Raw genomic sequence first — 23,682 nt, forward strand, 5'->3', positions numbered from 1 at the left:
TCACACAGATAGTGTTCAAATGAGCTGATGCATATAAAGCCCAGCACAGTGTCTGGCACAGAGCAAGTGCTTAACAAAAATCGACAGTGGCTAAGATCCTCAGCTCTCTGCTGTGCACATCATCAGAGAATGGATTAGAGCATCAGATGGTCCTGCACAGTGCAGATCTAACACCACTAGTTTTTCGGGGGCTCACCATTTCCTTAAAGTAGCCCTCCACTCCTTTTCCACTGAGTCCCACAAGGTAAGAGTGTCCCCAAGCCTTTCCTCACAATGAGTTCTGCCTTCAATCCATCCCCTCCTCCCAACTAAATAGATAGAACCTCTGCTAAGGATTCATGAAATCCTTCCCTGGCCTTCCCCCAACCACACAGTCTGAGCTTCACTGCAGTGAAAGGGACTTATCTCTGGGAGGGCAGGGTCCAGAAGCATGCAGGTCCCAAAGCACTAACAAAAAGGAGAAGAGTCCCACCTAAAACTTTGTCTGGTTCTTGCTAGGTTCAATGCATCTGGAGCATGCAGAGATACCTAGCCACTGCCGCTTGCACCAACTATGGCTCCCTGACCCTGTAGCTACTGGCCCACAGCTGCTCTCCCCCCACACACACACCCCTTCTTCTCCCCCTCCCTCCCTCAGGACACTCCCTTGTCTGGGCTCCAGGGTGCCCGCAGCTTCAAGAGGCTTTCCTTCACTTCCTCTCTTCTTCTCCCTCCCCACCCACTCCGGAGGTTACAGAATCCACTCTCTTGCAAGGGGTGTGGTGGCAGAAAGAGCTCTGTTTTCTGTGCAGGCATGCCCTCAGCGTGCTCTCTGCATTCTAGTCCTCCTGGGTTCTCCGCTTGGCTGGGGGGAAGGGGAGGATGGACCCCAAGGCATGCCTATGGTTCCTCTAGGATCAGAAGACAGAGAGGACAGAGTCACAGGACAGATTCCTGTAACCAGCCCTAGCCTACATGACTCTCTCTCTCTGGGAGGACGTGTAAATGCCTTCTGAGTCCCGGACCGTCACTGGTCCAGGTAGTAGCTTCTAAGCTGCTTCACAAAGACCCCGAACAATTTCACATATCTGGACTGCAGACCTCAATCTGCCTGAGGTGCCAAATGGGCGAGAGCCTTTATCTCAAGGCATTTTGAGCTGGTTGGGGCTATTGATAGTAATAACATCTACCTGGTAGAGTTGCTCTCGTGGAATTAGGAGTTATCTCCTATAACATGTTTAGAACCATGCTGGCCTACATTAAGCATGCAGCAAACATCCACTATTATTGTTACTGTAAATATTACATCTATATGCATAAACAGGGCCTGTAATATTCATGAAGAATAAATGAGTTCTTGCGTATAAAATGTGTAGAACCATTATTAGGGTGGTCCCAGGGATTTAACCAAGAAATCCATAGATGTCTTCAGGGCTTCAGGAGAGACAGAGGCTGTTCTGGATACATAGATCTGGGTGGGGAGAAGAGCTGGTCAGGGGTCATGCAGAGGCTCAGAAAGAAGATGGCAGTTTGGGGTCTCTTACAAATTCAGAGTATGACTAAAACTCTCATGCCTAACTTGTTGTTGTGAATTTGTGGGATTATGGGATTTGGTTATGGGGCCTGCCTGGCCTAATTAAGGTTTTAGGACTCCTAGGAGACCGACTGTGGTTCATACAGACTGGGTCTTTAGAAATGCCTCATGAATGTACTCCTGGCTCCTTAGCACTGAAGACTCAGTTGTGTACACTGAATGCTCTGGAGGTCATTGTGTAGCTGTGGTATTTGTTCTGTCCCAAATGCCCAGTCATCAACGCACTGGATTGCATTGGAAGACACCCCCCACCTCCACCCACCGCCAAGAATTCAAAGCTCATGGCCCCTGTGTGGACATGGGTTCTGCACACAAAACACCTCCCTTTGCCCTGGAAAGTAGCCACTGCTCCTGAGGGGAAGGGATGATGTTTCTGGGGGCACCTGGAAAAAACATATCTTGTCACCCCAGGCTGGTGTTCCCCACCGAACACCTGGCTCCGGCTCCAGCCTTTGCCCTGGGGGAGTAAATGGGAGAAGAGACACTCCATCTGGTCCTATGGGGTCAACCAGTGCCACTTGGACCCTGGTGGCATCTCTGCCTCCATCTCCCATTCCGCTTCCTTCTGGACATGTCCACTTGCAAGCCTCACTGCATCCGTGTCCGAGCTGAGCTTGTCACCTGCCTCCACTCATTATTCGGCCAACTAATAGTCTGTATTCCCCATCTTGGTTAACAATATCGCCACAGACCCAAGCTGCCATCTCAGGGTCATTGTCACATTCTCAGTCTCCTTAACCTTCCAAGACACCCAGCCCTGTGATTTCTCCCTGTGGACACCTCCCTGGAGTGGCCCCTCTTCTTTGCTTTCACTACCACAGTCCTGGTCCAGAGCACTTGACACCTCTTGCCAGGACCTTGCGATGGGCTTCCAATGGGCCTACTTGATTTTGTCTTCTCTCCCTTCCAGTCCTTCCACACTCTGGCACCCAGAAAAAAAAGTTGTCTTCCTGGTCTGTCATTCCTCTTCCTTAATAAATACCTTTGATGGCTCCCTATTGCTCGCAGAACAAAGTGCAAAAACTCAGCTTGGCCAACAAAGCCCTGGACAAGCTGATCCCAACCACCTTTTCCACTCTCTTCCAACTGCTACCAACTGTACATCCCACACCAGGTGCCCCACCATTCAGAACATGAACCTTCACACAAATACTGTTCCCTCTGCCTGGAATGTTTTTCCCCACCCCCACTGCTCCTCCTGGAAAAACCCTCCATCCCCCTGGATCCAGCTCTAACGTCCTTCATCTGTGATGCTTCTCCAACTTCCCCAGATACTGGGTCATTCACCATTGGTGCCCCCATGCTATGTTTCTCAGCTACGGCACCTATTGGACTACGAGTACTGTGTGTCTTTGTCTCTCCTATTACATGGAAATATCCCCAAAGGCTGCCTGGGACCATATTGGGTTCCCTTTTGGATTCTCAGTGTTCCCCAGGCTTGGATATGCTAAGCGGCTGGTTTCCTCATTTGTAAGCTGCAGATGAGAATAATAGCTGCTACTTCCTAGAGTTGGAAGGATTACATGAGATCATGTATTTAATATTTTTGCAGATAATGACAAGGAAGATGTTGATGATAGGAAGGAAGAATGATTAGTATTCATTCAGTGCTCTCTAGGGACTAGACACCGTCCTAAACTCTTTGCGTGGATGAGTCGGCTAAACTGATGAGTTAATCCATGGAAACTGATAGATTGATTGTGTGTATGTGTGTGTATCCATATGTACTACAAACATCATACAGATGACATATATTATAACCTATGTACTCCACCCTGTACCTGACACTTAATGGGGACTCTGGTTTTCCTTTCTTTCCCCATCTTTCCAACCTTTATCATTAGCCCTCACTACCCATCACCCTCCCCCAGGGCTGCAGTAGGAGAGAGGTGAATACAGAAGTTGTCACTTTCTTTGAGGACAGGGGCCATGCTGTACCTTGTTTGAGGCCCACATAAGTGCTGGCATGATAGGAGGCACATGTATTAGGCTCTCAATTAGCTCCTAGGCTGGGCTCAGCTGAAGAGGTCCTAGTTTTCATCAATCGCTGAGGCAGATCTTTGAGTCACGGCTGGCAGGTTCTCAAGCGCACAGAGAGAGCAGCAGCCAGAGCCAAGGGGTAGAAGCCCTTCTGGCAGCACCCTGCTGGGGATGGGGTACCAGGCCCAGAGGCTGATAGCCTACATTCTAGATGCAGCTCTGCCACCAACCAGCCTGATGACCCCATGCTGATCGCCCTACTTGCCTGCGCCCCACGGTCCTCACCTATAAAACGCTGCCCCTCAGGGCTGTCTGAGGGTGCATGGCATGACAGCTGTGAAAGCTCTTTGCCAGAAGGTTGTGCAGAAGTGCGGTGTTGCTAATTTCAAGTGCCAGGACTTCACTCAGTAGAAAACATTTAGGAAGTGGGGATGGAGGGAGAGAGCAGGGGCTTGCACATCCAGGACATATGGGGGCCTATATTTGTTGTCCTCCTGCTTAGCAGCATTAGTGATTCAAGCTGGTGCTGCCTGCGGAACACTCTGTCCTTCGAGTTCCTCAGGGACAGGAGAGATTGCAGAGCAGCAAGGCTGAAGCCAGCGCACAATACTTTGAAAAATAGAGTGATAACGATGAGGCGCCACGCACACAGGTTCACATGCGTGCGTTCACACTCCTGACGGCCCCTGATGCAGCCACGCCACAGCAGCTGGAGCTAATTACAGACAACAGCTCCTTCTCCAGCTCTTTTTCTCGAAACTCTCCACCAACCCCTACCCCCATCCCCAGCACCCACCCCTGGGGATTGCCTGAGCTCTAAGAAGGGGCTTCGCTGGCGCCACCCTCACCACCTAGAAAGAGAACATGGGGGGGGTAGAGGCATGTAGGTGTAGGAAGCCACCATGTGGCTCCCTGTCTTGTGGGGGTGGGTGGGAAAGAGGGGGTGAAGTGGGCTAGGGGGGCCGGGGGCGGGGAGCTGGCTGGGATACAGATGCAGCTTTGTGTTAACAGATGTGCTCTCCTGGCAAGAGAGAGCCCAGGCACTCAGCTCCTCCCTCCTTCCTTCATCTGAATCTATCCAGGGATCCCCTCTTAACCCTTCTCCTTCTTCAATCCTCTGCTTCCTCTTCAAACTCTGTATCTGGCAAAAAGCTCAAGAAATGCTGAATGGAGGGATGGATGAATACATGAACCCTCCTCAAATCCGTACTCCTCCCAAGCCCTGTTCCTACCTCACAGACCACAAGAACCCTGCAAGCCCTTTCCCCTGCTTTGATTTCCAGATACTCCCCCTGGACAGTTTCAACTCTCCCCTATATGCTCCTGATCTTTGTATTGCTCTTTCCAGCCCAGACCTCGCCAGCTGCCGGAATATCCCTCATACTCCTCAAACCCAACATGACCCATATTCAATTTGTCAGCAATGACATCCCAGGGGAGGTTTCTAACTGTGTATGAGTCCCAGTCTGCTGAGGGGCCATGGGAGGAGGCGGGGGAGGACTTGCTGTATGCCCCCTAGCAGGCTAGGGACAATGTGCACGTTAGCACAGTCATGGGGCAGACTCCCAATCCTAGGGCCTGTCTTCATGCTAGGATAGCCAAGTCCTTCCCTTCACCCTTATAATAGTCACCTCCCACCCATAGGGAAAGCAAACTTGGGAACTCAGGCGGCTAACTGCCCAATCTGGGCTTTTAAGATCCTGGTTACCATTCCTCTTTATTCTGGAACCCTGTCCCCAAGCTCGCCATAACCCTGCCACCCCACCTCACCCCCACCCCCCACCAGATAAATATTGAACCAAGATTAGTGGAAACTGGGGATTTCATTTCATCAGAGGAGCACTTCAGGGAAGACCTAGAATGTTTACCGAGAGTCCACACTAGAATTCTTTCCTCGTCTTGGCAAGGATAAGAGCAAATAAAGCCCCCCTTTCCTATAAGCCCTCCTGCATTTGGACAACAGCCAAAGGAATGGGTTATAAACACAGTGGCCTTTGGTTCCTAACAGCCTTGGGGCCTGTGAAGGCAGGATCCAAATTTCTTCCTTCATTCCCAGCGGTCCTGAGTGCCATACACCAGGACAAATGCAAGGTGTCATTATACCACTGTAGTATAGCCACATCTAGACATTTTCAGATTTTAAAGCAAAGTAAAAGCTCTATCACTGATTCCAGACTGACACACAAGACATGAAGTAATTTATTTAAGGCACACATGTATAATTTCAAAACATTCATTTGTTCAGTCAGCACAGATATATTAAGCACATCAAAGAGCCATAATCCATGGATTCTGCCTTCAGACGGCCCTTGTTCTAGTTGAGGGGAGAAAAACCATATGCAAGGGTTAAATGACAATCCAGGACCATGCCAAGTCTCAAGCATGCGTCGTGTGGTTCTTGCAGTCCCTTTGGCAGTAAATTTTTTTGCCCTACTGCTACTATCACTACTGTTGTGCTCTTCTCCAATATAGGATGGTGGTGGATATATCTTTAGGGTGCCTGGGTTCATAGCTGAGTTCCATCATTCCTTAGCTATGTGAACTTGGCCAAGTAACTCAGCCCCTCTGAGCCCGGTGCCTCCTCTGTAGAATGAGGACAATAACAGCACCTCTCTACAGAGTTGTAGAGAGAATAAAATGAGCTAATACACATGGCACACTTAGACCAATACCTGGCACCTTATAAGAACTCAATGACGCTTAGTGTAGCGTCTGCCTTCAGCTCAGGTCATGATCTCAAGGTCCTGGGATCAAGCCCCTCATCAGGCTCTCTGCTCAGCCAGGAGTATGCTTCTCCCTCTCTCTCTGCGCCTCCCCCATCATGCTCTTTCTCTCTCTCAAATGAATAAATAAAATCTTAAAAAAAGAAAAAAGAACTCAAGAAATGTTAGCATTTACCTACTATCCTTTGTTACCTCCAGAGGTCACTATTCTTATTGAGCTTCCAAAGGAAGCTCATGGATGTCTTATTCACTCATCCATTTAATCAATAAATATATGTTGAGCATCTACAAGTCCCTGAGCTAAGACCAGTTTATATTTTTAAGGATTTTATTTATTTATTCATGAGAGACACTGAGAGAAAGGCAGAGACATAAGCAGACGGAGAAGCATGCTCCTTGCGGGGAGCCTGATGCAGAACTCAATCCCAGGACCCCGGGATCACGACCTGAGCTAAAGGCAGATGATCAACCAGTGAGCCACCCAGGCATCCCTAAGCCCAGTTTATATAGGTAAATAACACGTGGCTCCTACCTGTGAGACTAAATAGTGGCCTGGAGCATCTGGAAGAAGCAAACAAATCCTCCCTAAAGGAACACACCATCCATCAGTTTTAATCGGATTACCATGGATAAAGTGTGGCCAAACATGAACTCATAATCCAAAATTACAAAGCACACAATGAAGCCAGAAACAACCAAAGCAGTATTAGATCCTCACATATTCAGATATTGCAGTTTTGTGATAGAACTTTTTTTTAAGTTTTGGAAGTATTTTTTAAAAAAAGCAAAATACTTTGAAAACATAAACAAAGAACAAGACACTGGCAGAACAAAGTGATTCTTTCTATGTTACACAGCTAATAACGAGGGATTCGAGTCAGGTTTTTAGTGTCTAGTATCCTTTTGGCATCCTTGCTGCACTAGGTCCATACAAACATCAAAGATGAACACAGTCGAGTCCCTGGCCTCAGGTAGATTAAAATCCAATAGTGAGCCATGGCTCTGCACATATAAAAATAGCCCCTGAAATTAGTCTGTGTGGCAGAAAGTGCTGTGGTCTGGGAATGACAGGAGGCGAGACAGGGACGACAGGTCCTTGAAGGACAGAGAAGTGTATCTGTGGGAAAAGGAGCTTTGATTTGGTGAGGAAGGCAGAGGAGACGGGGCACTATTTATTCTGACCAACATCATGGAGAAGATGATCCTATAGAGCAGTTCAGGGAACAGTGAGTTCATTTGGCTAGCATGCTGGATGCATGCAGGGACAGGCCTGTGCCAACACACAAGACCTGGCACTCGCAAGGGCCCCATGCTAATGCGCTGCTGTCACTGTTTTGAAAGTCTTAATAACTTTTGAACACAGGGCTTCACATTTCCACTTTGCACCAGGGCCTGAAAATGTTGTAACCAGTCCTGTATCAGGGAGCAGGGGGTGGGGTGGTGTGGGTGGGTGATAGCTGGAAAAGCAGGGGCGAGGCACTCTTGGGAAGGACCTTGAATGATCTTTGTTTTGCAGACAGTGAGGAATCACTGAATGTGTTTGAGTACGGGAGGGACATAGTGAATGTGGTTTTTAGGAAACCACATGGTGGATGCAATACAGGGGGATCAGGGAAAGAAGAGGTGGGGCTTAATTAGGAGACTATTGCAATAAAGCAATGGGGAGCCTAGACAGGAGTAGTGGCAGAAGACATGGAGAAGAGTCTTCACATAATTTAGTTGTCCATTCTACAGGTTTTTAACTGAGGACCGGACACGTGCTGAGCATTGTGCTAGGGGCTGAGATTGAGGGATGCCCAAGACTCCACCCCTGACCTCAAGCTGCTCACAGTGATGGTGGCAGTTAAGTAAACAGACCGTGACAGCCCCACATGCTTTGGGCTAGAATCAGATTACATTAAGGGTGCAGAGGCAGACAACTGAACAGAGGATAACAAGATGGTGTGGCAGGTGCTATGCCATAGATGCTGTGGGAGTATGGAGAAGAGTCATCTAACCCAGGTTGGAAAGGTCAGGGAAGTTGCTTCCCCACAGGTGTCTTCTGAACTATGTGTAGTTGAAGAGAAGACATCAGCTAGGTGAAGAGAGGGAGAGAGGGGAGGATCAGCTAATGAGAGAGATGGTGCAAATGCACAGAGGCAAGAGACTGTCTCTGGTCTCAGAGAGTTGTAAATGATGCCCTCTGATTCCCTTACAGCCTGAGCACCTTCTCTAGGAGCACGGGAAGATGGGAGTAAAGAGGTTACAAGTGCCAAGCTGAAGAATCGGGACTTCATCCTATAGAGCAGTAGTTCTCAGCCTCGACTGCACATTGCATCACTTGGGGGAGATTTAAGAAACATTGATGACTAGATCCCACCCCCAAGGATTCAGATTTAATAACTCTGTGGGGGAGGCACTGGAATTTTTTTTGAGGCACTGGAATTTTTAAAAGCTCCTCCAGTTTATTCTAGACCATGACTTTAAGGTGGGAGCTCTCACATTTAAGTGCTATCAGAATCACCTGGAAGCCTTGTTAAACACAAACTGGGGGAGCACTCTCAGAGTTTCTGACTCAGTAGGTCTCTAACAACTACCTACTCTAACGCATTCTCAGAGATGCTGTTGCCGCCAAGCCCCAGGACCACACTTTGAGAGCCTCTTGTCTCTCCTGTGAAGCTGGTTATACTTAAGGGAGTGTGTGTGTGTGTGTGTGTGTGTGTGTGTGTGTGTAAAAATTATTTGATTTGCATCTTTAAAAGATCACTCAGGCCACTTTGGGGAGAATGGTCACAGAAGGGGGGGATGAAAGGTTTAAGCAAACAAACAGGAAGTTATTGAAGGAATCACGGCAAGAGAAGACAGTGAGAGTCCTGAACCAAAGAAATAGCAGAAGAGCTGGAGAAAATAGCTCAAATTTAAGGAATGGTTAGGAAGATTTCACAGGACTTAGTGACTAACTGAATGCAAAGGTGAGAAATAAGGTGGGAAGGACCACTCTCCGGTTTTCGCCCGAGGGAACTGGTGATTCTGACTGAGCTGGCCATGCTGGTTACCATAATCGAAAGTTAAAGTTAAACATGTTACCAGACTTGGGGTGGGAAGTGGGGGAGGACGGCATCCCTGTCCTCAAATCTCATAGCTGTAGCCTCGAGGAGTTCAACAGTAATCTACCATTGTCCATTCTACCCCTCCTTTCAGCACCATGGGTCCTCACCTCAACCCTAATCTACATGGGATTCTCTTCAAAATACCTGGAAGGGAAAAGGCAGATGGGGATCACCCTAACGTGATGACCAGCCACCTGAGCCCCAGGTCCAGGGCCAGCACTTCTGCTCTTACCCCAGGTGGGTTTATTTCATTCATTTGTCGTTGTAACATTTGGAGGGCTGCTGCCTGGAGGGTTTGTGAAATATTCAGAGGCCACGTTTCAGGTGCAGGTGAAGAATGTACAACCCGCTCTTCTGTAACCAGGAAAACAAATGCAACTAAAAAGGGAACCTGCAAAGACATTCATTCTGCATGGATTTAAAATGTGTAAAGATGAGCAATTTCCCAGAGCATCATCAGTCGTGACTACATGGAAGTCTCCTCCGTGGGCAAGTAGGCTGCCAGCAATCAGCAGGACCAGCAGGATGATAGATGGGATAATTGTCCATTAGAGTACAGATAACTTTGGTACAGTGGGAGGGTTCGACAGGAGACAGACATGATAGATGGAAAAACAGTTAGCTAAAATGATAAGGAGTCGCAGCTCCATTCCTGGTGGTAACCGTTCCCTGCCTGAATCAATGATTAATCAAAGGCACATTCTCATTTGAAAGTCTTGGTTCACCGGTGCACAAACCGTGCCCCGCCCCCACTTTGGGTTCAATTTAATAGCGTCATTAAAACCCGCTGTTCAAAAAAACTCAAATCACTTTTCTCCAGAAGAAATCATGCCACATTAGAGAGTGCTTTTGTGAACTCATGGGCAGCAACCACGTAGGGGGTGTGCCTGTGTTTAAATGTTTAACATTTGAATCCTCGATGCCTAGCACAGGGGCTGACACATACAGAGCACTCAATAAATGTTTGTTAAAGTCAAGTGAAATGAATTAATACATTTGTCCATTCATTCATCTGTTTATTCCTTCAACAGACATTCATTAAATACGGGAATTAAGAGCTCTGGCCTGGGAACCAGATGCTTCAGGCTTCAAATTCCAGTTCCAACCAGCTGGATGAACTTGGGCACGTTACTTAGCCTCTTGGAGCCTGATGGCTTCCTGTGCAAAATGGGAGAAACAATAGCTCTTGCTCTCAGAGGGCTGCGTGAGGGAGCAATTGAGTGAATGGACGTAGGTGTTCAGCACAGGGCCTGGCCCCCTAGTAAGTGCTCACTAAAGGGCAACTATAATTATCATAATTATCATCGTGTTGGAGGTATGAGCCTAGGCCTTTGTCGAGTAACTAGGTCCGTAGAAGAGGTACAGCATCTCTCAAGTAATGGCAAGGCTGTTGGCCAAAGCTGCTTTTCATTAAAATGGTTATTTATGGTTCCCAGCCCAGAGCCCTACTGCCCTAGGCCTGCCGGTCCTGGCCTGGTGCCCTCCCATGGCGGCCCTGGCTGTCTCTAGGTGGGCTGTGCTCTGAAAGAAGCCTGAGACGTTGTGGAGAGGAAAGATACAGAAGAAGGTGAGGGCTGGCAGGGATCCAGTTACCCATCACCCAGCACCCTGTCATTGGGAGCTTCCTCGGGTATCTTCCTGCACTTTCGTATAGCTCTTCCTGGCAACATTTCTATGCACTAATTGCTATTTCTAACGTTTATCCTCTTGGCTCCATGGAGCAAGATTGTCCTTGATTTTGATTTTAATTTTTCAGGCAACCAAGTAGACAACACTTGACTTGGGAGTTCAGTCAGAAGCCGTACCACTTAGTGGCTATGAGACAGTTCTGGGCATACAGACAGCTGGCCACCAAAAAGCTGTGTGACCTAGGGCATACTACTAACATCTCTGAGCCTTGGCTGTCAGAAAGGGAAAGTGAGAATAACGGTTGCCCCCTTCCCCTCTCTGAGCCTCTGTTTCTACATCTGAGACCCCAAAATAGGAGTTGCAGCCTTCATTTGTTTTTTATATTTTTTAAAGATTCTATTTATTCATAGAAACACAGAGAGAGAGAGGCAGAGACAGGAGGCAGAAGGAGAAGCAGTCTCCCCGAAAGGAGCCTGATGCAGGACTTGATCGCAGGATCCCAGGTTCATGCCCTGAGCCGAAGGCAGATGCCCAACTGCTGAGCCACCCAGGCGTCCTGCAGCCCCCATTTATTGAGCACTTTCCTGTAGCCAGCTACAGTAGTGGCAAGTCTTTTCGCACCTTATTCTCAGAACTAAACAAAGCCTGCCTCTTTGAAACCCTTCACAGACCCTTGTTCAGACAAAGTCTGCTAGATTCATTCCAGGTCATGCTTGGTTTTTACATCAAGTAAATCTGAGACGTTGAAAGGTATGCTTTCCATTATCTGTCCACCTGGAAATTCTGACGAGCAACTTCAGGGGAGGAGCTATGGGTCATTCATCTAATATGTGCTCAATAAACGTTGAGTGGGTGCTGAGAGCTAAGCCACCATCAATAACCTACGTGAATCACGCATGCCTCACACCTCCCGTGTTGCACTGCACGCCGCACAGGACAGTGGAATAGGAGCATCAGACTCCTCTAGGTGTAGGTTTGAACTCTATAGTTGGTGGCTGGGTGTAAAGCACTTACCAGTGCTGGAGAAAATGTGGGGCTAGATAAACAGCGACAGTATTAATAATAATCACAGCAGCATCAGTAACCATAGTAACAAACAGCAGTAGTAATAATAACTAGTAGCAAACTGCAAAGCAGGAAGACTTCTCTAAGGATTACCTTTGTTCTAAAGGGCTCTGTGGGGCCAGAAATATGCAATGTGGGGGAAGTATGGTGCAGATGACTTATGTCAGCCCGGGTGTGACTCCCAGCTGCCCATGTGTCCATTGTGTGATCGTACCTTATGCTCCTTGAGTCCCAGTCTCCTCATCAAGTACAATTAAGATAATGATGGTACCTGCCTCACAGCTTTGTGCCAAGGACGATGTGAGATATGGTCTGCAAAGCATACCTCACAGGTCCGGAAAAGGAGGCGATAACTCCTAACAAGAGCTAGCTGGTTGAATGCTCAACCACCTGTCTCTGACCATGTCACAGCTGACGTTGAATGCTGTGTCTCTGCTAATGAAAATCAAGCATATTTGCATTTATCAACAGGTATTAATGATGGCAGAATATTTTATTTCCGAGATGGGAAATATAAATGTCACAGAGCAAAGCATTCCCTGCGGATGCGGAGAAAGAAGCCACTGTTTCGCAGTGTACCCACCTAGTAGCCAGAGCTCAGAGTCCTTCGGGGTCTGTGACTTTTTAACCCTCTCACTAAGGGTTGAAAAGGATGACTCTAACACATACAGTGTAGTGGACCATGTCACCACCTCCCAACTGGGTCAGAACAGCTGTGCCAGTAATAAAAAAGCCCAAAGAGAAAACCTGAGTCAAAGCAATTGCAAACTCATCATGGAGGTGACCTTACCGGGCTGACCTTTCACTCTTGGCCCTGGTGTGGCCTGCCACACTGGAGAACCTCTCAAGGTGTGCAGTTGACCCTAGTGGAGGAATCTGGTGTCACAATGTCACCATTTGTCCCCTCTCCTCTTTAGGAGTAGACGGGAGACCAAACATGATGGGGTAGGATCAGCTCCCTGCCTAGGATACAAAAGCGGCCTTCTCCCCCTTTCTGGAGTCCCCCCACTGCCCCAACCACCTCCATTCTTGTTTAGACATGCACAGAGAATAGCATTCAGGATTCCTGCATTCTCTAACTTTTTTTACTGTTTGGATTGGCTGTTCGCCAAGGCAACTGAAGAGCATTTTCAAAGAGCAGGTGAGTTTGGGGAAGATCTCTTATCTTCTCCAATAATTTACCTCCCTGCAAATTATAGCAGGCAGAGACCCCCTTGGAAAAAGCTTATAAGTACTCCCAGGGGCTTCCAAAATAAAGTCCCTATAAGATGCTCAACAAAGCGGTCATTTTCAAGGGAAAAGTTATGGTATGGTATGGTATGGTATGGTATGGTATGGTATGGTATGGTATGGTATGGTATGGTATCATATAGTATGGTAGCTGCTCTTCCAAAATTTGAGAAGTGACATGCAGGTTATTTTTCTGATGTGAAAACTGCTCTGTGTTCCTTGTAAGCCACTGTGTGATATGTGGCATCACAGCCATGGGTGTGAAACATCTGGTTCTAACCAGAACATGGGTGATTTGCTCACAATTGGGAAGGGCAGGTAAATATGGCTTTGCCTCCTGGTCTTGTATCTGGCCCAGACATGCAAATTCCTGTCTGCAAACTCATTCTTCCTGCCAGAATTCAATAGGTTAATGTCAGCAACCAGCAGAGGTCCACCCTCAGTTATAGCGAATGCCACTTGTCAACAGGTAATGACAACAGAAGGCTGCCAGAGAAGGGAGCCAAGCTCATCGGAGTGGCAGGTGATCTGGCTTGCCAGTCAGAGGACAGAACAAGTCCTGGTCCAGGGCCATTGTTGGATGTGTAGAGAGCAGAAGCAGAAAAAAAGTTGGATGGGTAAAGAAGCTGACAAACAGCATTTGTTGAGCACTTGCTGTCTGCCAGGCACCATGCCAGGTTGGGATATGGTCTCTCGTTTAGTCCCAGCAAGAGCCCCATTTTACAGAAGGGAAACTGCATCTCTAAGGGAAAGATGGATCAAAAGCAGGAACAAGGAAGAGCACATATACCAAAGTGTCCAGAAGGCAAGGGACTTGCTATCTGTTGCCAAGAAACATTCAGGAACCTGAGCTCTTTGTAGTCATGGTGGTAGAGATTGGGGAGATTTGCATCTAAGCACTCCATCTCTTTAGCTGACTCCCTTTTTGGGTTGGCTCTGCCTGTCACACCTCGAGCTGGCTGTTAAGGGCTGGTTTGACGGGGACTGGGATCAGAAGAGGGGCGCCTGGCTGGCTCAGTCAGTGGAATGTGTGACTCTTAATCTCGGGTTGTGAGTTTGAGCCCCACATTGTGTGTATAGATTACATAAAAAAATTTTAAAAATATTTTTTAAAAAGAGGGCTAGGGGCACTTGGGTGGCTCAGTCAGTTGAGCATCCAACTCTTGATTTTAGCTCAGATCATGGTCTGAGGATCGTGGGATCGAGTCCCGTATCATCAGCATGGAGTCTGCTTGGGATTCTCTCTCTCTCTCTCCCTTGGCCTCAGCCCCTCCCCCTGCTCTCTCTCTCACACACACAAAATAAATAAATAAAATCTTTTTTTTTTTAAAAAAGAGGGAAAGACAGGTGTCTGTACTAGCTTCCTCCAATGAATATATTAATGGCCACATGCCATTAAACCCCAGCTAGTATTCTGGTAGGAAAAGAGGATCGAGGAGTTGCAATAGAAAACTTCATGCTCTGTTTATACTGCCATAATCAATGCTAATCATTTCTGTGTTTGGAAATAAGATGTCCTGCCATCATTAATACCTGTTGATAGATGCAAATATGCTTGAATTTCATTAGCAGGGACCCACGCTTAAGCATACTGATAGCTTCAATAAAAAAAACAGGTCCTACTGAAACACACAATGGAAGTCGCAACAGAATTCTGAATCATAAATGTCTAAATAGTCTTCCCTCATAGACGACATTAGCCCTTGTTTGTTCTTGAGCCAAAACTGTCCTTGGCTCTGATTAGCAGTTAGCGAACAAATGCCACTGTATTACGGCATCCTACCACTAGAGTGTACAACTCCCACACTCATGGAAAGCAGGCCTCTCTCACCTTCAGACCACTGTGCCTACAAGCAGAACAGTCCAAGTACACGGAAAGAGTTAGGTCCTGCTTGGTCCTTTGAAGGGCTGGAAAACATTTTAAATATGACATACGTCAGAGCGATCTATTTACACTGATTGGGCTGTGAAACGAAGTCCGAGGGGTCGGATAAGAACCTCAAACAATGACAACACAGTTGCATTCCCAGCTGTGTGAAATGACCAGCATATCATGATTGCCTTTTCACGCCAATGTCAATGACATAATCCTAACAGGCTTGCAGCTCTCTCACTGGTGTAATAAAACAATGACCCAATTATTTTGGAGGGCTAAAGCAGCAGATGTGATGACTGGGTATGTTGTGCAGGGCACTGTGTGTGTGATAGATGGGACACAGTAGGGCAGCAAACTGTGTGCCGAGGATTTGAAACCTGCCTCCCTAGCCAAAACTCCTGCCATTCATCTGGCCGGAAAAAAAATAAAGCCATTCAGTATGAAAGTTCCCACTTGTTCTCATGATGGAGGCCAGTTGGGAAAATGTGGTGCAGTGCTGATTGAAGCAAATTCTGTTTAAAAAACCAGCCTGTTTGTGGGTATTTGTTTATTTATAACTACCCCCCTCCTCCCCCACACCCTGCCTCCTTCTGCAAAGGATTTGAGATGGGATTTGAACACTGAAAGTTTGTTTAAGTCCTAAACAGGTCCAGCTACTTTTTTTTACATTGACGACAAAAATGAAACCTTTTGAATCAAGCGCCTTGCTCTATACACACTGCCCTGGTTTTCCCAGAGCTGGTCCTCCCTGTAGCCTATGGTAAGACGGACCTCTTGCTCCAGAATATCCTCATCTCCACTGCTATGTTTTAACATAAACCAGGGAAATAAACATGAGCCCAGAAGCCTGAAAATAAAGGAACATGGATTCCCTCCCTCACTCTTTCCCTTATTCATTCACGGACAAATATTGATCGGTACCTATTCTGGAATAAGTGCTCAGCCAGGCACAGGGGAAGCAAAAATGAAAAAGACCCAGTTCTTGCATTTGAGAAGCTCACAGTCTAGTGAGAAGGGGAGATAAATAAACAAGCCTGTGCACTGCAGTGTGATTAGTGCTTCAGGAGAGGTATATTAGGGACTGCAGGGTATCAAAAGGGTCTCAGGGGGCATGGGTGACTTAGTGCACCAGCTCAGACTTAGGCTGCCTCTCGTTCAACTCTTGGTCTTGCCTCTCACTGGCTGTGTGACCTTGGGCATGTGACCTCACATCTTGGGGCCTCAATTCCCTCATCTGTAAAATGGGGCTAATAATAGAACCCATGTCTTTGGGTTATCATGAGAATTAAATGAAATAAACTGTGTAGAACACTTAGAACCGTCCTTGGCACCTAGTAAGCACCCAGCAAAAAGCTTTTTATGCTCTCTGTTCCTTTTGTTTGATTTTTGTAAGACTCTCTGTTTGGTGATGGGACTCTAAGGACTGGTTTCTAAAACAGAACTGCTCTCAACAAATTCCTCCCTTTAGCCTGATTTTTTTTTCATTTGGAATGACACAGTTCTGTCATGATTTTTCCCTCAGCAACCATATGTCTGGCAAAAACCTCAGGGAGAAAATATTTCCCAGATGGTTTTGTTTCTGTCAGCCTACTATGTGTCAAGCAGCCCTCCAGGTGAAAGGGATACATTGCCGAGCAATAAAGACAAGGTCCCTGTCTTCTTGGAGTTTACATTCCAATAGGCAAGACAGACTATAAACAGACAAATATAAACAGCCAAAATTACCAAGAGGCAAGTGCAGTTAAGGAAGGGTCACCAATAAAAGGAATATCAGGGAGAGTCAGAAGGGAACTAAGGTGGTCAGAGAAGTCTTATCTCAGGAGGTAACATTTTAAATTGAGACTGAAAGGTCAAGAAGCCTTGCAGGTCAAAAGCAAGAGCAAAGGTAGTCCAGGCAGAAGGAACTGCATGTGCAAAGGCCCTGGGGCAGGAAAAGACTCTGCGAATGCTCCAGAAATCAAAAGAACAGCTTGGCTGGGACATACAGCCCCGGCAGGGAGGAAAAGCAAGCAGGATTATTCTATGCATTTTGAAGATGAAGAACGGAAAGACCGGATTGCTTAATGGACTTACCCACAATGCCTTGCACATAGTAGGTGCTCCATCTGTTGCAGAATTCCCAGTTAGTAGGGCGGGGCTGAGGTCATCTGCCTTCCAATTCGGACTGAGATTTCCCACCACAACTAGGAATCAGCTACCCAGGAAGACTGAAATGTACAGTCTTTTTCATTGGTGAGTCATAGGCAACGCACATTAGAGTGTGGGGTCGAGTGGCCCCAGCTGCCGCCTGAGTGTAAGGGGCGGGGGTGGGCTCAGGCCGTGGCTGAAGCTTTTTAGCATGTTTATGATGAGCTGAAAGCACTCACTGCTTAATTTAAAATACCGCTCACACATACACATACAATTCAGCAGCTGGGGGAGCTGCCAGGAATTGAGGCTAAGTGTAGAAAATTGGAGGATCAGGAATGTCGGGTACCCAGCCCCGTTTCCCTGCACCCACAGGCTGCCTCTGACCCCATACAGTCTCATCTTCCCTGATAAGCTCCCAGAGGTCAAGACATGGATGGGGGCGGTAGAGCTTCGAGTGGGAAGGGGAGTCTCTGCAGAGCCTGGTGCAGAGCCACGCTAGTAGCTCTACCTGGTCCTAAGTTTGCTAGCCCTCCTCTTCATCCATGCCTATTAAAATAGCCCTCAAAGCCCAAAGCCACTCTCCTGGTGAAGCGTCCCTCAGCAGTGCCTCCCAACACCTCCCCCTCCCCTTCCTCCCCATCTTCGTGTTCCTGGAAATCTGACCGTTGGGAAAACTCATTTGGCCCTGATAGCAAACTGCCTGTGTGTATCTCATCTCCCCAACCACACGGGGGCCCTCAGCACACAGGCTTGCATTCCCCGCCGCTCAGGGCACAGCCCTCAGCATGCAGTGAGAACCCCACCGGGCTTCTCCTCAGGAGTTGCGGGAGCTGCGCCGGAGTAGCATTTGAAAAGCCTTTTGGGTAGAGTACCTGCTCTTCATTGGAAAACAAGAACTTCAACATGATGAAACTGCAGAACACCCTCAGGGGTATCTGGTTTCCTCGCCATCACCTTTGCTCCCCTACACCCTTGGGGGGCGTGGGGATAGGGACGTGGTGAGGGGATACCTGCCCACGGACAGGATGGACCTGCAGGCTTCTCCATCAAAATGCCCCCACAAAGTGGCTCTTTGCCTATAATTAGCCCTTCTGACTGGCAGGTCCTCTCTCCCAGTTCTACGTTCCAAAACCTCTTCAAGGTCAAATCCGAATGCCATCTCTGCCATGGCCCTGCTCTATCCTGGGCACAATTCATTGCCTCCTCTCCAACCCTTCATGGGTCCCTGCGTCTGTCCCTTTCAGGATCCGGGGCCAGTGGGCTGGAAACACCTAGGTTCAGATCCCAACCCCATTTCTTCTCTAAGCAACCTCAGTTTTCTCTTCTGAAAAAGGGGATAACAACCCACCTCCATGGGATATGGGATGGTGCCAACAGTATGATGCTACCTGCCTCCCACCCGGCATAAGACTTGGCCTAAGGAGCTCAGTAAGTGCTACTTATCATCATCCTCTTCATCATCTCTGGGAAGCAGGGTGAAGTAAATGACTAAGAATGTGGGCTTGGGACCCAGACGCTTCTAGGTTCCGGGCACAGTTCTGTCGCTTCCTAACAGCATGCCCTTGGGCCAGTCACTTCTTCTGGGAGACCCAGCTTCCTCACGTGTGAGATGAAGTCATTATAGCTTCCCCACCCCCATCACTGAACCTGTTTGGGAGGGTCCCAAAGATGTAAGGTGGGCAAGGTAAACCAAGCAAGCACGCACTGGGCTTGTTGCATCAACACTGCTCCTTCGGGTCTACACACCCCAACAACCTATAAAACTCCTCTCAGGGAACGGACGATACTTTACTTATCTCTGCATCTCTCCCTGCCTGGCCTAGCCCAGAACCTCTGCAGCTGGCAGGCCCACAATAAATCATTGTTGAATTGAATTGAAAACCCAAACCAGATGTGCCTCTCCCCCTGTCAAACGAAGCTTTCAAGCTGGTGGGTTGGGCCTGCTGCTGCCCCCTTCTGACTCCCCCTCCCTTGGAGCTGGGGGGCGGGCATTGTCTTAGTGGTTCTGGGGAATGAAGCTGGGTGGTGAGGAGAGATAGGAAGGGGTGGGGATAGGGGAGGTGAGACCAGCTGGGAAGGGAAAGTAGGGCAGAGCCCTCTGTCTGCTCCTGGGACTTTGAGAACACTGCCTTTGGAGGGTGTTATGCTGATGTCTGCGTTGAATGCAGAGAGGTGGGTTTGATTCCCCAAGTGACATGCCAAAAGCCCTTCACCCAGCCAGGGCTGGCTAATGAGGAAACCCACCCCTCCCCGAAACTCCCCAAAAGGGCAATTAATACAGGTGTCAGGAGAAAGCTCCCTTCTCTTGCAGAGGTGGTAAAGGGACAAATCGGTTGTAAGACTATAAAAAGGCACCCTTGTCTTGAGTGTGTCGGAACCAGAGCTGGACAGACAGGGCCTCAGGAGTAGTATGCTGTCTAGCACAGGTTCGAGGCTACGAGCCAGACACCAGGACCCGGCTGCCTGGACTGTAACTCTGGCTCTGTCCCTTACTAGTCTGCCTGACTCCCGGCAAGTGATATCACCTCTCTGTGCCTCTGTTTTCTCATCTGATGCAAAGTGCCAACAACAGTTAGTTACCTGCTCACAGGGTTGTTTATGAGAGTTTAATGAGCTAGTAGTGTTGGTAAAGGTACCATGTGCCTGGTGCCCGGTAAATACTCTACTGACTGTTGGTTAAATAAGAATGAATTTGGGATCCCTGGGTGGCGCAGCAGTTTAGCGACTGCCTTTGGCCCAGGGCGCGATCCTGGAGACCCGGGATCGAATCCCACGTCAGGCTCCCGGTGCATGGAGCCTGCTTCTCCCTCTGCCTGTGTCTCTGCCTGTCTCTCTCTCTCTCTGATGTGACTATCATAAATAAATAAAAATTAAAAAAAAAATAAGAATGAATTTTACCTCTGCCCCGGGTTGACAAGACCAGCCTGGGGGCAGTGTTGCCAAATGGTTAGAGCTTGCCTGGGGTGCCGGCTGAACTCTGCTTCCTATCCCGGTCACATGATTTCAGAGCTGAGTCTCTCTGAACCTCAGTCTTACCATCTCTAATGTGGGGACAGCACCAGTCCTCCCTCTGAAGCTTGTGGCAAGTTTTAAATGAGATAGCTCCCAGGTCATGAACATAGTGCCTGCGGCCACCAAGTGAGTTAACACCCAACAAAGACAAAGGACTCATCATCTGAACCTTGGAGAGTGCTGCTTCCTATTTTTTTTTTTTTTTGCCTCTTCTGGGTTAACACATGACATGTAGTTTTAGAAATCCTACCACAGTAAAGGAACAATTTCATACTTTTGCCAATGAAATTCTTAAACATTGTATCCGAGAGCCGGAAGAAGGGAAACATTTTTGGTCATTTATCAACCATGCAAGCATGGGCAATCAGTTGCCCCAGTCAGCAGTTCTGACTGCCCACCCCCCCGCAAAGCTGCAGAAGGCACTTTGTAGGACAAAATCGAAGGAATGAGTATTTTACTTGCAAACAAAAGCCATCTTTGTTTGCTGCCCAGCTTTGGGAGAAAAAAAAATATCTCAACCCAGGAGCTTGGAAAATTCTTGAAAGTCCTCATTTTATTCCAGCAAATCCAACCAAATTGGCAAGACTCTTGGCCATGTGAACCTGAGTCAGAATGAGTTGCCTCTACCCACCATCCTCCCCACAGCACCAGAACCCAGCAGGATATACCGGGCACCAATAGACATTGGTTCTCGATTTCTCCATGAGAGCCCCAGATTCTATTTCTACAATGTCTGCTACATTGCCAAAACACTCTGAAAGCAGCACCAAAGAACATTTTGAAAATGGGGGGGGCGGGAAGCATCCATCAACTCACCACTTTAACACAACTCTTAATTTTGTGTGGAAAGTTCTCTTCCAGGCTTTCTCCACGTGCAGACATATTCGTACAGCACTGTAGTCATAGGGAAAAACTGTAGCAGCTTCAGCCAAGAACCAGATACCATACAGCTCATGTCACTACACCTTCCAAGTGAGGGCTCTTTCCTCCCTCATTCACTCCATTCATTCATTCAGTCAGTCATTTGACAAACACGGATTTAACCAGGCTCTGGTGCGTCGCCCTGGGGAGCATGAGGATGGGGATGACTAAGTCGCTGTCCCCGCCCTCAAGCAGCTCCCACTTTAGTGAGTTAGTTTAGGGTGAAACAGACAAGTTAGCAGGAAATTCCAGCATACTAGGGTCAATGCATACATGCAATGAGAGCACAGAGGAAAGGAGGACTGCAGGTGGGCAGGAAAGGGGTGTAAGTCTCAGTTTCATTCTGAGAGAGAGATTTGAAGCAGGGCAGTAGCACAGTCAGATGTACATTTTAAGCAGATTGCCCCAGCAACAGAATGGAGGCTAGATGGGAGGACCCAAGCTAGGTAACAGGACATGAGCTAGGTAACAGGGGGGCCTGCAGGCTGTCACAGCAATCACTCAAGATTAAGGAGGGTCAAAATGAATGAGATGGCTTCGCCACTTACACATTGGGTCACCTTAGTGGGTGACTCAACCTCTCTGTGCCTTAGTCTCCTCTCCTCTGTAAAGCAAAAATCACCAGAGCATCTCCCTGGTGGGGCCGTGGAGAGGAGGGTTAGATGAGATATTGCATGCAAAGCGCCTGACATAGGGGTTGCTGCCTGGAAGCCACTCAGCACATGTTCCTTCCCGTCCCCCCTCATTCCCTTCTCTTCCACCTCACCCTTCCTTAAAGGCACGCACGGTATGGAGCATGGAAGTGGCCGAGGCAGGATTCTAACCCAGACAGTCTGACTCCATAGGGCAGTGGAGAAAGTTTGAAAGTGCCGTTGTCAGGACAGTTACTTAGAAGGATTGTTTAGCTGAGTTGAGGACCCAGCTGAGGTTGGAAACTATGACTTTCGAGTGGGACTAATCAACAAAGTGATGGGATTTTCTCCAGCAGTGTTCCTCCATCTGGGTGTAAGCACAGAGGAGGAGGCTGTCAGTTAAATTTATCTGAGCTTGGGTTTTTGCCTAGTGGATGTGTCAGAAAGACATGGGGCAAGGGAGTTCAGGATATAGGCAGGATCCTGAGGTCTATATTCTGGGAGCTGGGCAAACAGGCTTCCTATCTCATCTCTGTCCAGTACTAGCTGTGGGACTTCGAGTAAGTCACTCAACCTATCTGAGCCCCAGTCAACTTGGTAAAACAATTTAAAAAAAAAAAAGACAACAGTACCTGTCTTAAAGTTACTGTGAGAATTACACAAGATCACTGAAATGATGATGTAAGATGTGCCTGGCACATACATATTCATTAGTATTTTATCATCATCATCGTCGTCATCAGTTTCAAGGATGGACAGGGAAGGGAGAAAGGTGAAAGGAGCTGACTGGGTGGGGGAAGGAAGGGAGCTCAGGAGCCCAGAGATCTTCTTGGGCATAAAACCGATGAGCTTTGGGGGTCAGTGAATGGGATGTGGATGGCAGGGGTGCTGAGATGGAGCAGGTCTGACTGGTGATGAAGTATGGTACGACTAGAACAGGGATGTGTCCTGCACATGGATCATGGATGTTGAACTCACCCAGAATGATGCCAGGACTTGGGGTGGAGAAGAAGACAGTGAGCCAGATGTCGAACTCTTCGTTGAGTGGATGAGTGGGGGTGGTTTGGCAAGGAGAGGATGGTTAAAAAGAAGGGTCGATGAGGAGAGGAGAGAAGAGGGTGCTGTAGCCAGATGACATGAAAAGGAGGATTTCTTGGCCGAAGGCGGAGAAGTAACCGGTCTGGAAGCAAACAGGAGAAGCTGGAGCACAGACCCCACCTCCGAGCCCTAGGGTGCCTGTGGTGTGAGCAGTGTCCACTAGAGGGCGCAGCAGGCAAAGCCGTGAGCCCCTCCACGGAGACAGGTTTCAGCACTTGCAGGCGCCAAGGTGGGGAACAGTGTTCTGGGGATTGTTTCCCCGTGAGGCGAGGCGGGGAGACAAGGGGGGGGGATTTATTCCAGACGGTGCAAAGAAGAAGAATAGGAGAGGGCAGCAGGAGGGAAACAGATGAGTCAGGGGTAGCGGGGAATGTGAGCAAAGAGGAGAATGGGAATGGTATAGAAGACAGATGACGGGCAGGGAGACTCACGTTTGGGCTGTAGCCAATGACTGGGGGGATGTGGGGCTTGGTGGGATTAACTGTCCTCAGACTTCTAAATGGAGCTTTTCCCCTTTACGTCTTTTGTTTATTATAAAAGTAACACATGCTTGTTTCAAACAATTCTAATCATTACTGAAGTGAAAATCTGCCTCCCCCATACCGTTCCCCAGAGGTAACCACTGTTGACAGTCTGTCTATTCTTCCAGATTTTTTTCCTATGTATAACATATAATACCTTTAACAAAAATCAGATCCTCCTCTACCAATTCTTCTGCAGCTTG

At 48.0% G+C, this 23,682-nt stretch overlaps 1 protein-coding gene across 1 annotated transcript in view; it reads left to right on the plus strand.

The window, feature by feature from the left end:
- Positions 1-23,682, plus strand: part of AMMECR1 (AMMECR nuclear protein 1) — a 231,784-nt gene that overhangs the window by 2,571 nt on the left and 205,531 nt on the right. Inside the window, exon 2 of the mRNA XM_072817532.1 lies at positions 9,457-9,602. The gene's annotated coding sequence lies outside the window, so the exon portion shown is untranslated. The remainder of the gene's footprint in view (positions 1-9,456; positions 9,603-23,682) is intronic.

Source organism: Canis lupus, chromosome X (genome assembly GCF_048164855.1).
Source record: "Canis lupus baileyi chromosome X, mCanLup2.hap1, whole genome shotgun sequence".
NCBI lineage: Eukaryota > Metazoa > Chordata > Mammalia > Carnivora > Canidae > Canis > Canis lupus.